General features: G+C 42.3%; 1 long non-coding RNA gene across 5 annotated transcripts in view; it reads right to left on the bottom strand.

Moving 5' to 3' along the window:
• Positions 1–14,474, bottom strand: part of LOC103008444 (uncharacterized) — an 86,689-nt gene that overhangs the window by 43,898 nt on the left and 28,317 nt on the right. For 4 of the 5 annotated variants that reach the window (XR_009006761.1, XR_009006760.1, XR_450641.2 and 1 more), the window contains 2 exons: positions 7,190–7,263; positions 4,254–4,580 (listed from right to left, as the gene is read on the bottom strand). This is a non-coding gene — a long non-coding RNA (uncharacterized LOC103008444). Of the gene's footprint in view, positions 1–4,253; positions 4,581–7,189; positions 7,264–14,474 lie in introns of those variants that run through there. The other variant, XR_450642.2, reaches the window with a different exon arrangement.

The raw sequence follows: 14,474 nt of genomic DNA, 5'->3' as shown, positions 1-14,474 counted from the left end.
GTAGTATTCCATGGTACGGATGTCCTACAGTTTACTTAACCATTAATCTGTTGAAGAATACATGTATGAGTGATTCAGTTTCTCTGCATCCTCACCAGCATTTGGTGTCACTATTTTTTATTTTAGCTATTCTGAGAGGTGTGTAGTCATACCTCACTGTGGTTTTGATTTGCACTTTCCTGATGACTTACGGTGTTGAACATCCTTTCATGTGTTATTTGCCATCTGTATACCCTCTTTAGTGAAATGTCTGTTCATATCTTTTGCCCATTTTCTAACAGGATTGTTTGAGTTTCCAGAGTTCTTTATGTATTCTAGATAAAAATCTTTTCTCAGATACGTAGCTTGCAAATATTTTCTCCATTCTGTAGCTCATATTAATAGGATCTTTCATAGAACAAAACTTTGTAATTTTGATGAAATCCAATTAATAGTTTTTCCTTTTATGGATCATGCTTATGGTGTCAAGCCTAAGAACACTTTGCTGAGCCCTAGACCATGAAGATTTTCTCCTGTGGGCTTTTTTTCTACAAGTCTTATAGTTTTACACTTTAAGTCTGTGATCCATTTTGAGTTAATCTTTGTATACGGTCTGATGTTTAGGTCAATGTTCACTTATTTTGCCTATGGATGTCAATTGCTCCTGCACTATCTGTTGAAAAGGCTACCCTTCCTCCATTGAACTGCTTTTACACCTTTGTCAAAAATCAATTGAACAAATTTGTGTGAGTTTATTTCTGGGTTCTCTATTCTGTTCCATTTATCTGTGTGTCTCCCTTCCACTACTACCATACTAGCTTGATTACTGTCGCTATATAGTAAGCCTTTACATTGGTTTATTCTTTTAAAAAGTTTATTCTTTATAAAAATCATTTTAACTACTCTAGGTCCTTTGCCTTTCCATATAAAAAAATTTGGGGGGGTGGGGGAACTACACCACATGGCTTGCGGGATCTCAGTTCCCCGACCAGGGATGAACCCAGGCCATAGCAGTGAAAGCCCAGGATCCTAACCACTAGGCCACCAGGGAACTCCCTCCATAGAAATTTTATAATAAGCCTGTCTATATCTACAAAAATCCTTGCTTGGGTTTTCATAGAGATTTCATTAACCTATAAATCAACTTGGGGAGAACTGACATCTTAGTATGTTGATTGAGTATTCCAATCTATGAACACGGTCAGTCTCTCAAATTACTAATGTCTTAAGTTCTTTCATCAGTGTTTTGTAATTTTCAGCATACAAATCCTGTACCTGTTTTGTTAAGTTTATACCTAAATATTTCATTTTCTTTGGAGCACTTATAAAAGGTGTTATTGTTTTTTTTAGATTTCCAGTTACTATATAGAAATGTAATTGATTTCTGTGTGTTGCTCTTGTATCATACGGCCTTGCTGAATTCCATTATTAGTTCTAGAAGGGTTTTTTTTTTAAAGATTTATTGTGATTTTGTATGCAGATGATCAAGTTTTCTGCAAATAGAGACAGTTTTACTTTGTTCTTTCTAATCTGTATGTTTTAAAATTTCTTTTTCTTGCCTTGTTACACTGTCTAGAACTTCCAGTACAATGTTGAATAGAAGTGATAAGAGCAGACATGCTTGCCTTGTTCCAATCTTAAGAGCGAAAGCATTCAGTCTTTCACCATTAAGTATAATGTTAGCTGTATGTTTTTTGTAGATGTTCTTTACATGGTTAAGGAAGTTCCCCTCTAATTCCTAATGTACTGAGAGTTTTTATCACGAATAAATGTTGAATTTTATCAAATGTGTTTTTCTGTGCCAGTTGACATGGGCATATGATTTTTGTTTAGTCTTTTGATATGGCAGACTATCTTGACTGATTTTTTAAATATTGAACCAGGCTTGCATACCTTGAATAAATCCCACTTGGTCATAGTGTATAATTCTTTTATACATTGTTGGTTTCATTTTGCTAATGTTTTGTTGAAGATTTTTCTAAGTTCATGAGATACTTGTCTATAGTTTTCTCCCTTTTCTGCACTGCCTTTGTCTGGTTTTGGTATCTTTCTGGGACTCTGACATGAATGTTGGGTCTTTTGTTATTTCCCACAGGTTTCTGAGGCTCTATTTTTTTTCCAGTCTATTTTCTCTCTGCTGCTCAGATTGAGTAAGTTCTATTGGTTTATCCTCAAGCTCACTGATTCTATCATCTGTCATCTCCACTATACTACTGAACCTATATAGCAAGTTTTGAATTTCTACTATTGCATTCTTCAGTTCTATAATTTGTTTGGTTCTTTTGTATAACTTGTTTTTCCTTTGCTCAGATTTTCTATTTTTTTCATTTGTTTCAAGAGATGTTGCAATTGCTTATTGAAGCATTTTTGTGATGCTGCATTAAAATCCTTGTCAGATAATTCTAACATCTGATTCATCTTGGTATTGATGTCAGTTGATTGTCTTTTCTCATTCAAGTTGTGATTTTCTGGTTCTTGGTATGATGGGTGATTTTTCATTGTATTCTGGACACTTCGGCTACTATGTTAGGAGACTATTTAAATCTTTTATTTTAGCAGGCAGTCAATGTTTAGGTTTAGCACACAAGTCCTAGCCTACTTTTGTAGGCTGTGATTTCAATGACGATTTACTTTCCAGAGCCTCTGTGGTGCAGTTTTGGTCCGATTGGTTAATGTGGTGCTGATGGGGCCCTCACTGGTCCCTGCTGGTGTTGCCTGAGGGAGCAGAAGGTGCTTTACCAGGCTGCGTTGCCTGATGTCTCTAGGTGGAGGAAGTGAGTCTCTAGTCTGTGGAAACAACAAATCTTCCCTGGCTTTGCTTTGGTGGAACCCCCCTCCACTTGCCAGTGCTGTATCCTGGTATCTCTTTTGGGGAGAGGGGATCCTTAAGACCATGGGGATAAAGGCTTCCTGAGCCAGACTACTTGTTGTAGTGGGATTTCCTCTTGATGGTGCCCTGGTTGCACAGTATCTTTTGGTGGGGCAGGGGAGTCTCTGGCCTGGTGGGAAAGGAAGACACTTCCCCTGGCTGCTTATTGTCAGTGGGGCTCCCTGTTAGACTCCCTTTGCTGGAGTTGCCATGCTCACTTGGTGTTGTCAGCAGGACTCCCATTCAAACCAGAGGGAGAAGGAGCCTATCTGAGCCACTGTTGCTAGGCTGGGAGCTGGGAAATGCTGGGTCGGGGTTGCCTTCTTCTGTTGGGTAGTAAGTCATAAGGCTACCATAGTGTTCCTCCAGTCCTGGAATTCCTAACCATTCTGCCGTCCTCTTTACATCTTTTAGAATTCTCCTTTGGTTGCCTTTTGAATTATTTCTAGGATTCATAATTATACTTAGCTGGGAGGAGCAAGGAGAAATGAGTCTATGCCATCTTGTCCAGACTGGAAGTAGAAGACCAGTTTTGCACTGGTTTCTGCTGCTGCTTCTCCTGGGAATGACTCAGGCTTTCATCTGCCACCCTTTCCTTGGCAAAGAGAAGCTCAGGAGGCTTTGCTTTGGTTAATATAACAAGCTCCCAGTTTGGGGGCTTTTGTTTGTGTGTATGTGTGTGTGTTGTTTGTTTTTAAGAAAGGCTGGCAGAGATCAGCCCTGAAGGAGCAACTGTGTTACAGTGGGGCAAACACTCTTGATAGGACGCTGAGTCAGCTGTGGATCTGTCTTGCCTATAAGATACTCCTGTGCCACTGTACTCACAGGATCATATTTTGAGGAGTCAGAACAACCAAAACCAAAGTTTGGTATTTCCAGAGAGGATGGAGGCAGAAAATAAGATTTTAAAATATTCTCCTTCCTTTGCATAAAACCTTGGCATATCAGTGTGTGGCATACTCTGTGCAGCACTGGTCCTCAAGGAAAACAAGATGCCACTGGAGGACACTGCCTGTTATGGTAGGCTGAATCATGATTCCCCAAAGATGTCCACGTCCTAATCCCTGGGATCTGTGGAAATGTTACCTTACATAGTAAAAGGGACTTTGCAGGTGTGATTAAGTTAAGGATTTAAGAGGGGGACATTATCGTGGATTATCCAGGTGGGCCTATTCTAATCACAGAGTCCATATAAGAGAGAGACAGGAGGGTCAGAGTTAGAGAAGGCAATGTGAAACAGAGGTCAGACAGTGAGAGAGAGGTTTGAAGATGCTATGTGCTGTCTTTGAAGATGGAGGACGGGGCCAGGAGCCAAGGAACGCAGGTGGCTTCTGGAAGCTAAAATATGGCTGATTTTTTTTAAAATAAATAAATTTATTTATTTATTTATTTATTTATGGCTGCGTTGGGTCTTTGTTGCTGCATGCGGGCTTTCTCTAATTGCGTTGAGCAGGGGCTATTCTTCGCTGCAGTGCACGGGCTTCTCATTGCGGTAGCTTCTCTTGTTGCGGAACACAGGCTCCATGTGTGCAGGCTTCAGTAGTTGTGGCTCGCGGCCTCTAGAGCGCAGGCTCAGTAGTTGTGGTGCACGGGCTTAGTTGCTCTGCAGCATGTGGGATCTTCCTGGACCAGGGCTCGAACCTGTGTCCCCTGCATTGGCAGGCAGATTCTTAACCACTGCGCCACCAGGCAAGTCCCAAAATGGCTTATTTTAAACTTCTGATCTCCACAACTGTAAGATAATAAATTTGTGTTGGATTAAGCCATGAAGTTTGTGGTAATTTGTTATAGCAGCAACAGGAACTAATACACTGACAGAGGGCAAGTGACATGATCAGGGTAGGAGGTCAGGGGGTATCGTAGAGTAGTAGGAACATGGCTGCTGCACAAGGACATGCTGAAAACATGAGACTTCAATCTGGAAAGGGGAAACCTGAGAGGAGACTGATTTGAAGTCTAGACCACTGCTGAAAAATAGAACTTTCTGTGATGATGGGAATATTGTGTATCTGCATTCTCCAGTACGGTAGCCACTAGCCACATGTGACTACTGAGAACTTGAAATGTGGCTAGTACTACTGATTTGCTCAATTAATTTATATTTAAATTGTAAAAGCTTCATGTACCGAGTGGCTACTTGCATTGGACAGAGCAGGTCTCTACCATTAAAAAGGGTGTGGGGCTTCTCTGGTGGCACAGTGGTTAAGAATCCGCCTGCCAATGCAGGGGACATGGGTTCAAGCCCTGGTCCGGGAAGATCCCACATGCTGCAGAGCAACTAAGCCCGTGCGCCACAACTACTGAGCCCATGTGCCACAACTACTGAAGCCCGCGCGCCTGGAGCCCCTGCTCCACAACAAGAAGCCAACGCAATGAGAAGCCCGTGCACAGCAACGAAGAGTAGCCCCCGCTCGCTGCAACTAGAGAAAAGCCCGCGCTCAGCAACAAAGACCCAGTGCAGCCAAAAATAAATAAAATTAAATTAAATTAACAAAAAAAAGAGTGTGGATAAGGTAAATACAAACTTATTCATTAAATCCTTCAATGCTAGAAAACTAGCCCAAAATAGCTATATCATATTAAAGAAGCACTAACACTTCTCTGGAGATCAGATTTCTCATAACCTCTGCCATAATATAACCACAAACCTAGAAAAGAAAAAAACATCTAAACAGCATGTCAAATTGCTATCATAAAATCCATGAACTTCACAGGAGGTGTATGGGGTCAGTCCTTGGTCAAACACCTGTACATTAGAAGAACCTAGAATACGCTGATCTCAGCCTCTGACACCAAAAAGAGTAAAGCTGGAAACTAAACGAGATAGAATTTCAAAAGCACAGAAATCCGGGACCCATTTAATAGGGAAAGACATATTCCTACATGCCTCAAAGGTCCAGGGCAAAAGCAGATGGTCATAATGGCCATTCTGAGTCACAAAGTAAGGTTATATTATGTTCTGAATTATCTGTTTAAGAAGACAAACAGTGAATGATGTAATTTTTTTAACATCTTTATGGGAGTATAATTGCTTTACAATGGTGTGTTAGTTGCTGCTGTATAACAAAGTGAATCAGCTATACGTATACATATATCCCCATATCCCCTCCCTCTTGCGTCTCCCTCCCACCCTCCCTATCCCACCCCTCTACGTCATCACAAAGCACCGAGCTGATCTCCCTGTGCTATGCAGCTGCTTCCCACTAGCTATCTATTTTACATTTGGTAGTGTATATATGTCCATACCACTCTCTCACTTCGTCCCAGCTTACCCTTCCCCCTCCCCGTGTCCTCAAGTCCTTTCTCTACGTCTGAGTCTTTATTCCTGTCCTGCCCCTAGGTTCTTCAGAACCATTTTTTTTTTTTTAGATTCCATATATATGTGTCAGCATACGGGATTTGTTTTTCTCTTTCTGACTTACTTCACTCTGTATGACAGACTCTAGGTCCATCCACCTCACTACAAATAACTCAATTTCGTATCTTTTTAGGGCTGAGTAATATTCCATTGTATATATGTGCCACATCTTCTTTATCCATTCATCTGTTGATGGACACTTAGGTTGCTTCCATGTCCTGGCTATTGTAAATAGAGCTGCAATGAACACTGTGGTACATGACTCTTTTTGAATTATGGTTTTCTCAGGGTATATGCCCAGTAGTGGGATTGCTGGGTCGTATGGTAGTTCTATTTTTAGTTTTTTAAGGAACCTCCATACTGTTCTCCATAGTGGCTGTATCAATTTACATTCCCACCAACAGTGCAAGAGGGTTCCCTTTTCTCCACACCTTCTCCAGCATTTATTGTTTGTAGATTTATTTTTAACATCTTTATTGGAGTATAACTGCTTTACAATGGTGTGTTAGTTTCTGCTTTATAACGAAGTTAATCAGCTATACATATACATATATCCCCGTATCTCCTCCCTCTTGCATCTCCCTCCCTCCCACCCTCCCTATCCCACCCCTCTAGGTGATCACAAAGCACCGAGCTGATCTCCCTGTGCTATGCAGCTGCTTCCCACTAGCTATCTATTTTACATTTGGTAGTATATATAAGTCCATGCCACTCTCTCACTTCGTCCCAGCTTACCTTAAAAAAAAGAAAGAAAAACTCAACAAAGGAAATGGGTAAATCAGAACAAAACAAAAAAAACTATCTTTCCAGTGTCATGCAAAACCCCTACTTTTAAGGTTCCAGCCACTATGCTATACCATCCACGCCAGCTCCTCGTCACTGCCACTTACACAGGAATGATATGCACCAGGGCTGATAACTCACTTCAAGAACTCTCTCACCATTACCATCAACACCATTCTCACCTCATCCTCCTGCCTTACCTGCCACACAGCTTCCAAATTTGGATCAATGCAATCATCAACCACTGCTGTTTCTATGTCCATTCTGCTGAGCCCTGGGGGAGGAAATAACACAACAGTACAGACAGGATCATCTTGAAAAGCACGGTCTCTGTGGAATATTACATAGCAGTTATATACACAAGAAATCTATATTTGCTGATATGGAACAATATTCAAGGCACCTTAAATTAAAAAGCAAGTGATATCACACCCCTGAGTATGGCAATCACCAAAAAGATTGATTGTAACAAGTGTTGGTGAAGATGTGGAGAAACTGGAACCCTTACAGGCTGCTGCTGGGAATGTAAAATGGTGCAGCCGCCTTGGAAAACAGTGTGGCAGTTCCTCAAAATGTCAAACAGAGAGCTACCGTATGACCCAGCAATTCCACTCCTTGGCACATACTCAAGAGACATGAAAATATATGTCTACACCAAAACTTGTATTTGAATGTTCAGAACAGTATTATTCATAATAAGCAAAAAGTGGAAACAACCCAGTGTCCACTAACTGATGAATAGATAAACCAAATGTGGTCTATATGTACACTGGAATATTTTTCAGCAATAAAAAGAATGATTCTGATTCATGTTATAACATAGATGAACCTCAAAAACATGTGCTAAGTGAAACAAGCCAGTCACAAAAGACCACCTATTATATGCTTCCATTTATATGAAAGTCCAGAATAGGCAAATCTGTAGAGACTGAAAGGAGATTAGTGGTTGCTTAGGGTTATGGGTGGGGATTGTAGATAAGGGGGTGATAGCTAAAGGGTACAGAGTTTCTTTTTGAGGTGATGAAAATGTTCCAAAAACTGACGATGGTGGTGGTTGCACATATCTGTGAATGTAACTAAAAACCACTGAATTGTACACTTTAATTAATGTGTGAATTGTATGGTATGTGAATTATAGCTCAACAAAGCTGTTTTTTTTTAAAAAAAAAAGCAAGTGCTAGAATAATGCATGTACTATGAGTTCATTTACATAAAACCCCAAACTACATATGCATGTAATATAAACATTTGTGAATGTATGTAAATATATAGAAGATGATTTGGAAGGCTACCCACCCATCTGTTAGCATTGGTTACTTCTGGAGAGGGAAACAGGATTGCCTTCTGTACTATCACACTTTCCTGTTTCTCCTCCTACCACCCTAGTTGTTCCTTCAAGTTGCTTTTGTAAGCGTTCCTTCCTCTGCCCATCTCTTTTGAATCTCATTCTACTCTTCAGGCTCTCCTTGAAGTAATCCTAAGATCATACACTTCCCATGGCTTCAACAACCTCCATCCATATCCTGACTCATTCATTCAGCAGATATTCATTGAGCACCTACCAGGTACTGTGCTAGTACCTTTGATTCCTTCCTCTCCCTCATCTCCCATCCCTCATCCAGCAAATTCCACCAATCCTCTCTCCAATAAACATACTCTGTCTCTCTACTTCTCTCCATGTCCGTGGCCTCCACTGTAATGCAAGCTACTGTCATCTCCCCCAGATCCCTGCAACAGTCTCCTGCCCGGTCTCCCTGCTTGCATAGGCCATTCTCCACACAACAGCCAGAGCCCACTTTTAAATATATAAATCAGCTCATATCAGTCTCCCTGCTTCGAAGCCCTCCAAGGACTTCCGAATACACTCTGCATAACATCTAAGCTCTTTACTTTGACCTAGTAAGATAGAGCCCTTGCCTAAATCTCTGATCTCATCCCATCCTTGTTTGCTATGCTCCCAGCTATAATTTGCTCTCTCTTGAGGGTCTCTGAACTTGCCTAAAATGTTCTCTCATCATCCACGTCTCAGCTCCAGTGTCAGCTCCTCAGTGAGGCCTTCCCTGATCATCCCAACTAAGTAGGCCCCGAGCCTGGTCAGTGTCTCATCGCATCTCCTGTTTTACTTTCTCCCAGCGCTTATTGTCATCTGCAGGTGTTTCATTTATTGGTTTGCTTGTTCATTATATGTCTTCCCTGCCACTTGAATGTAAGCTCCATGAGAGTGGCAACTCTATTTGCCTTGTTCCTGCTCAATCTCTAGCACCTAGAAGGTACTCAATGAATATTTGCTGAATGAATGAGTCAGGAGATGGATGGAGGTTGGTGAAGCCATGGGAAATGTATGATCTTAGGATTACTTCAAGGAGAGCCTGAAGAGTAGAATGAGATTCAAAAGAGATGGGCAGAGGAAGGAATTCTTACGAAGGCAACTTGAAGGAACAACCAGAGTGTCTGACCCTCAGGTTTTTGGCTGAAGCAACTAGACAGATGGTGGGTGCCATTCACTGAGACTGGAAGGCAAGGGGAGGAGCAAGCGGGCTTGGGGAGTGCTTCAAGAACTGAGTTCTGGACATGTTAAATTTGAGATGTGTATGAGTCACCCAACTGGAGATCCTAAGTAGATGGCTAGTTATAGAAGTCTAGATAGACTTCAGTGAGGTGGTCAGGGCTAGAGACGGAAGTTTAGAAATTGAATTCATCAACATAGATACAGTATTTAAAGCCCTGGGAATAAATAACCTAGGAAGAAAGCAGAGAATGAGAAAAAGGGGGCCTGATGCAGAGTTCTAATGTCTCCCACACTTGTATCTCCAGTCCTCACCTCCTTCTTCCAGGAGTTCCAGAACTACTATCAAATGCCTTACATAAACCCAGGGTGTCCCATAATGACTCCATCGACTTCCTCTTCAAAACTGGTCCGCCTTCTGTATTCACCAGTCAGTTGGACCTCTTCGTAACATCCCCAGTACTGTTCCCCACCTTTCCTTCCCCGTGACAGTTACCTTAGGTCATCAATCTCATCATCTCATGCCTGGATGACTACAATAGTTTCTTAGCTGGTATCTCTGCCTCCAGTATTGACCCCCGACTGCTGCCAGTAGGGTCCTTCTGAAATCCCTTGATCATGGTACTTCCTTACTTAAAACCTTTCGATGGTTTCCCATTGTTCAAGATAAAGCACAAATTCTTAAACCTGATGTATAAGGTCTTTCAGGACCTGCTTCCTGTGACCTTTTCAATCCTGTCTTCCGCTTACTCCCTCTCCCTTACATCCTAGGCATACCAATTTATCAACTGCCTTTAGTTCTCTGGATGCATCATCCTTGTTTATTTCTACAAACATGTAACTGCAATGCACCCCACCACTACCTGTTCTCCAGCTCCATGAAAAGTTTTGCCCTCCAACCAAGCCAACTTGCTCTCTTCTTTCTTGATGTCCCCTCAGCATCCTGAGCATCTTGCATCTTTATTTTCTGTAGTATCTTATTGTATTTCTATGTTCATGTAGCTCTCTCCCTCTACTAGCCTGTAAGCTTAATGAGGGCAGGGATGGTACTTCCTTATCTTTGTTTTACCAGCACCTAATATAGTGCCTAGCATATAGTAATCACATCAGCCAATATTTATCAAGTGCATATCAGTGCCAAGTAATTCTATAAGTGCTTTACATGTATTGATTCATTTATAACAACCCTATGAGGCAGGTAGTATTATTATGCCCAATTGACAAATAGGAAATAAAGACAGAGAGATTAAGTAACTTTGCTCAAGTTACACAGCTAGTAATGGATACAAGCCCAGTCAGTCTAGCTCCAGAGTCTGTGCTTGTAATCACTAGTCTCTCAGCAAATGCCTGTTCAATGAATGGGAAATTGGAAATGTGGGACATGTGACTTTTTTCATGTTATTATTCTGACCTTGACTATTTCATCTTTTCTTTCATTAAAAAATCTCATTTCATTCAGAGCTCAGACACAATAAAGTTACAAAATCAAATAACAGATCCTGTGCTATGGAGCTCAAGGGAGTCAATAAGGGCAAATGTCATTATCCTCACACCTCCAGGCACTTAGCAAGTCAGGTTGATTTACTGATGTTCAGCGACTAGGGCCAAAGCACAGAAAAGTAAGATAGGACGAAACATCATAACATCTTAACATCAAAACATCCTGACAGCAACCACTTACTGAGAGCCTCATAGATGCCAGGCGCTTTGTTGAGAGTTTTACATGGATTACCTCATTCAATCTTTCCAACAGCCCTCTGTGATGTCCGTACTGTTAGGCTCCCCATGTTACAGATGAGAAAATAGGCTCAAAGAGGTTGGATAACTTGTGCAAGGTTACAGAGTTAGTAAATGGCAAACCAGGATTTACGCCAGGGCTGCCGGCTGCAGTCCGTGCTTTATTTTTTTTTAAACATCTTTTTTGGAGTATAATTGCTTTACAGTGTTGTGTTAGTTTCTGCTGTATAACAAAGTGAATCAGCTATACATATACATATATCCCCATATCTCCTCCCTCTTGCATCTCCCTCCCATCCTCCCTATTCCACCTCTCTAGGTGGTCACAAAGCACCGAGCTGATCTCCCTGTGCTACGTGGACCGCCCCACTCACCCTTGTCAACCGTGACTCTAGGGCTGCACTGCCCCCACTGGACAAACACTAGCCATACACGGCTAGGTCAATTTATTTATTTACTTTTTAAATTTTATTGAAGTATAGCTGATTTACAATGTTGTGCTAATTTCTGCTGTATAGCAAAAGTGACCCAGTTATAGATATATATATTCTTTTTCATATTCTTTTCCATTATGGTTTATCACAGGCTACTGAATATAGTTCCCTGTGCTATATAGGACCTTGTTTATCCATCCTATATATACTAGTTTGCATCTGCTAATCCCAAACTTCCCATCCATCCCTCCCCCACCCCCTTTCCCCTTTGGTAACCATAAGTTTGTTTTCTATGTCTGTGAGTTTGTTTCCGTTTTGTAAATAAGCTCATTCATGTCATATTTTAGGTTCCACATATAAGTGATATCATACATATGGTATTTGTCTTTCTCGTTCTGACTTAGTTCACTTAGGATGATAATCTCTAGGTCCATCCATGTTGCTGTAAATGCCATTATTTCATTCTTTTTTATGGCTGAGTAATATTCCATTGTATACATGTACCATACCTTCTCTATCGATTCCTCTGCTGATGGACACCTAGGTTGTTTCCATGTCTTGGCTATTGTAAATAGTGCTGCTATGAACATTGGGGTGCATGTATCTTTTCGAATTATGGTTTTCTACAGATATATGCCCAGGAGTGGGGCTGCTGGATCATATGGCAGCTCTATTTTTAGTTTTTTTAGGAATCACCATACTGTTTTCCATAATGGCTACACCAATTTACATTCCCACTAACAGTGTAGGAGGGTTCCCTTTTCTCCACACCCTCTCCAGCATTTATTGTTTGTAGATTTTTTGATGATGGCCATTCTGACTGGTGTGAGGTGATATCTCATTGTAGTATTGATTTGCATTTCTCTAATAACTAGCAATGATGAGCATCTTTTCATGTAGGTCAATTTAAATTAATTAAAATTAACTACAACTAAAAATTCAGTTCCTCAGTCACATCAGCCACATTTTAAGTGTTCAAAAGCCACATGTGGCTAATGACCGCCATATTGGAGAGCGCACACAAAGCACACTGCCCTCATCACAGAAGGCTGCATAGGTCAGCGTGGCACCAGAGTGTGCTGGCTATGACAGGGTAGGTTCGGTGAGCTTCTTCCAACTGCTGCCCCCCTTCTCTCCACCCTGCCAGTCTGGCTCTTCTCACTTCAGCGTCTTGGGGAAACTTTGAGGCATACGGTAAGGTAATAACTTTCATTATCGTCCCCTCCATCATTCACCTCCTCAGTAATATCACCCTTTCTATCCACTGCCTGCAGTTCATCCTCGTGCCCCATCCCAGTCGCCCCCTCCCCTCTCCAGTTCTGGGGAGACAGAGGTCCTGTTGTTATGCATTCTCATCGTGCCTCCAACCAACCCAGATGATCCAGTGCAGGACAGGCACTTTACAGCCACAAGAAGCAGAGATCCCTGACCATCGTCCGCAGCCACACCTTGTCTCCCCACCTGCCGCCGGCTCAGCTCTCCAGAGGGAGGGCTCGCCCTAACCCTGGCCCAGCCGGCTGCTGAGGTGCAGCCTCCTGTGGCCACCACGACTCCAATATGATTTTGGAGCTGGTGAAAAGGACCTGGAACCTTCCTAAAATCACATGTTAGCCAACGTCAATGAAATCTAATAGGATGCTAGAAGGCAGGCTGGTTATATATGATCTGCTCTGCACACAGGGACGAGTTGGGAAGAAAGGAGACAAAGCAGCCAGGGACAGGGGAGCTAAATAAGATACACTCCATTACCCATGGTCATGGAGAACAGACATGGCAGCTTATTAAAGCCAGTCAATAGTCCCAAAGGCACTCTGGAATTCATCATATGACACAGCCATAACCTACCTCTGAACCCCAGCGGATTTATCCATCTAATTAATTTTTCTCAGACTGATATTAAAATGAGTGTATACTTTCCAAGCTGATTCTAACTGATGTCTAGAGAAGCGGGCAAAGGCATGCATACTGGGAAGGGTAAAGACAGCCTAAAATGATTAATTTGCCACTGAAAATCTCAATGTAGGTATTTGAGAGTCACCTGTACACACTGTCCATAGGAGAATTCTGCCTGTCAAAGCAACTAAAGAGTTGAGCCACCTAAGACTCTTCTCGGAGGCCCACATCAAAGATGTAGGAAACGGTCAAGTCAAGCTGGATGTCTCTCAGTCCATAATGCGCCCAGTCACAAAATCAGAGACACCCTGCTGATTCCCCAAAGGTTCTCATGCAGAAGCAACTTCACTCCAGCGCACGCCACTTAACAGCAGGGGCTGTAGTAGGGAAAGGAGGGGTGGGCAGGCTCTGTCCCTATCCCCGTGATGTGTGGGCCACACCGCCTCTGAAAACACAGCTGTGAAACAGGGACAGTAAGTGACACTCAGGGTTCCGCTTCAGTCATGCTTGAAGTGGGTAGAGCAGAGTGACAATGGAGCACGGAAAGGACAAGGGGCCAGAAGACAGAATCAACGTTCCTGAAAGCAAGAGTACTCGCGGGACCTGCATTGGTTTCTGTTCTCCCTCTGAAGGGGAGAAAGTAGGTCAACAAAGAACTGTGACCAGCAACCGTGGGTCTGACAGGGAGCCACCGGCTGAGCCCTGCCAAGATGAAGCAGTGAGACACATGCCTTTCACTTTCAGGGATTGGTCTGAGGTCACTTGGCCTTGGGGAAAACTCGGGCTGTGAATCCCTTGGTGTGTATCCTCTGCAGGCCCTCGGAGTTGGGTGCAAGGGGAGCCTCGCATTTTAAGACCGACATCCTAATGATTGGCTGGCGTGAGCTGGCAGGCACAGGAATGTTTATGAGCAAC

The sequence above is a fragment of the Balaenoptera acutorostrata genome, chromosome X (assembly GCF_949987535.1).
Source record: "Balaenoptera acutorostrata chromosome X, mBalAcu1.1, whole genome shotgun sequence".
Classification (NCBI taxonomy): domain Eukaryota; kingdom Metazoa; phylum Chordata; class Mammalia; order Artiodactyla; family Balaenopteridae; genus Balaenoptera; species Balaenoptera acutorostrata.
Note: the sequence above shows the minus strand (reverse complement) of the source record. Positions and strands in the feature narration are given on the sequence as shown.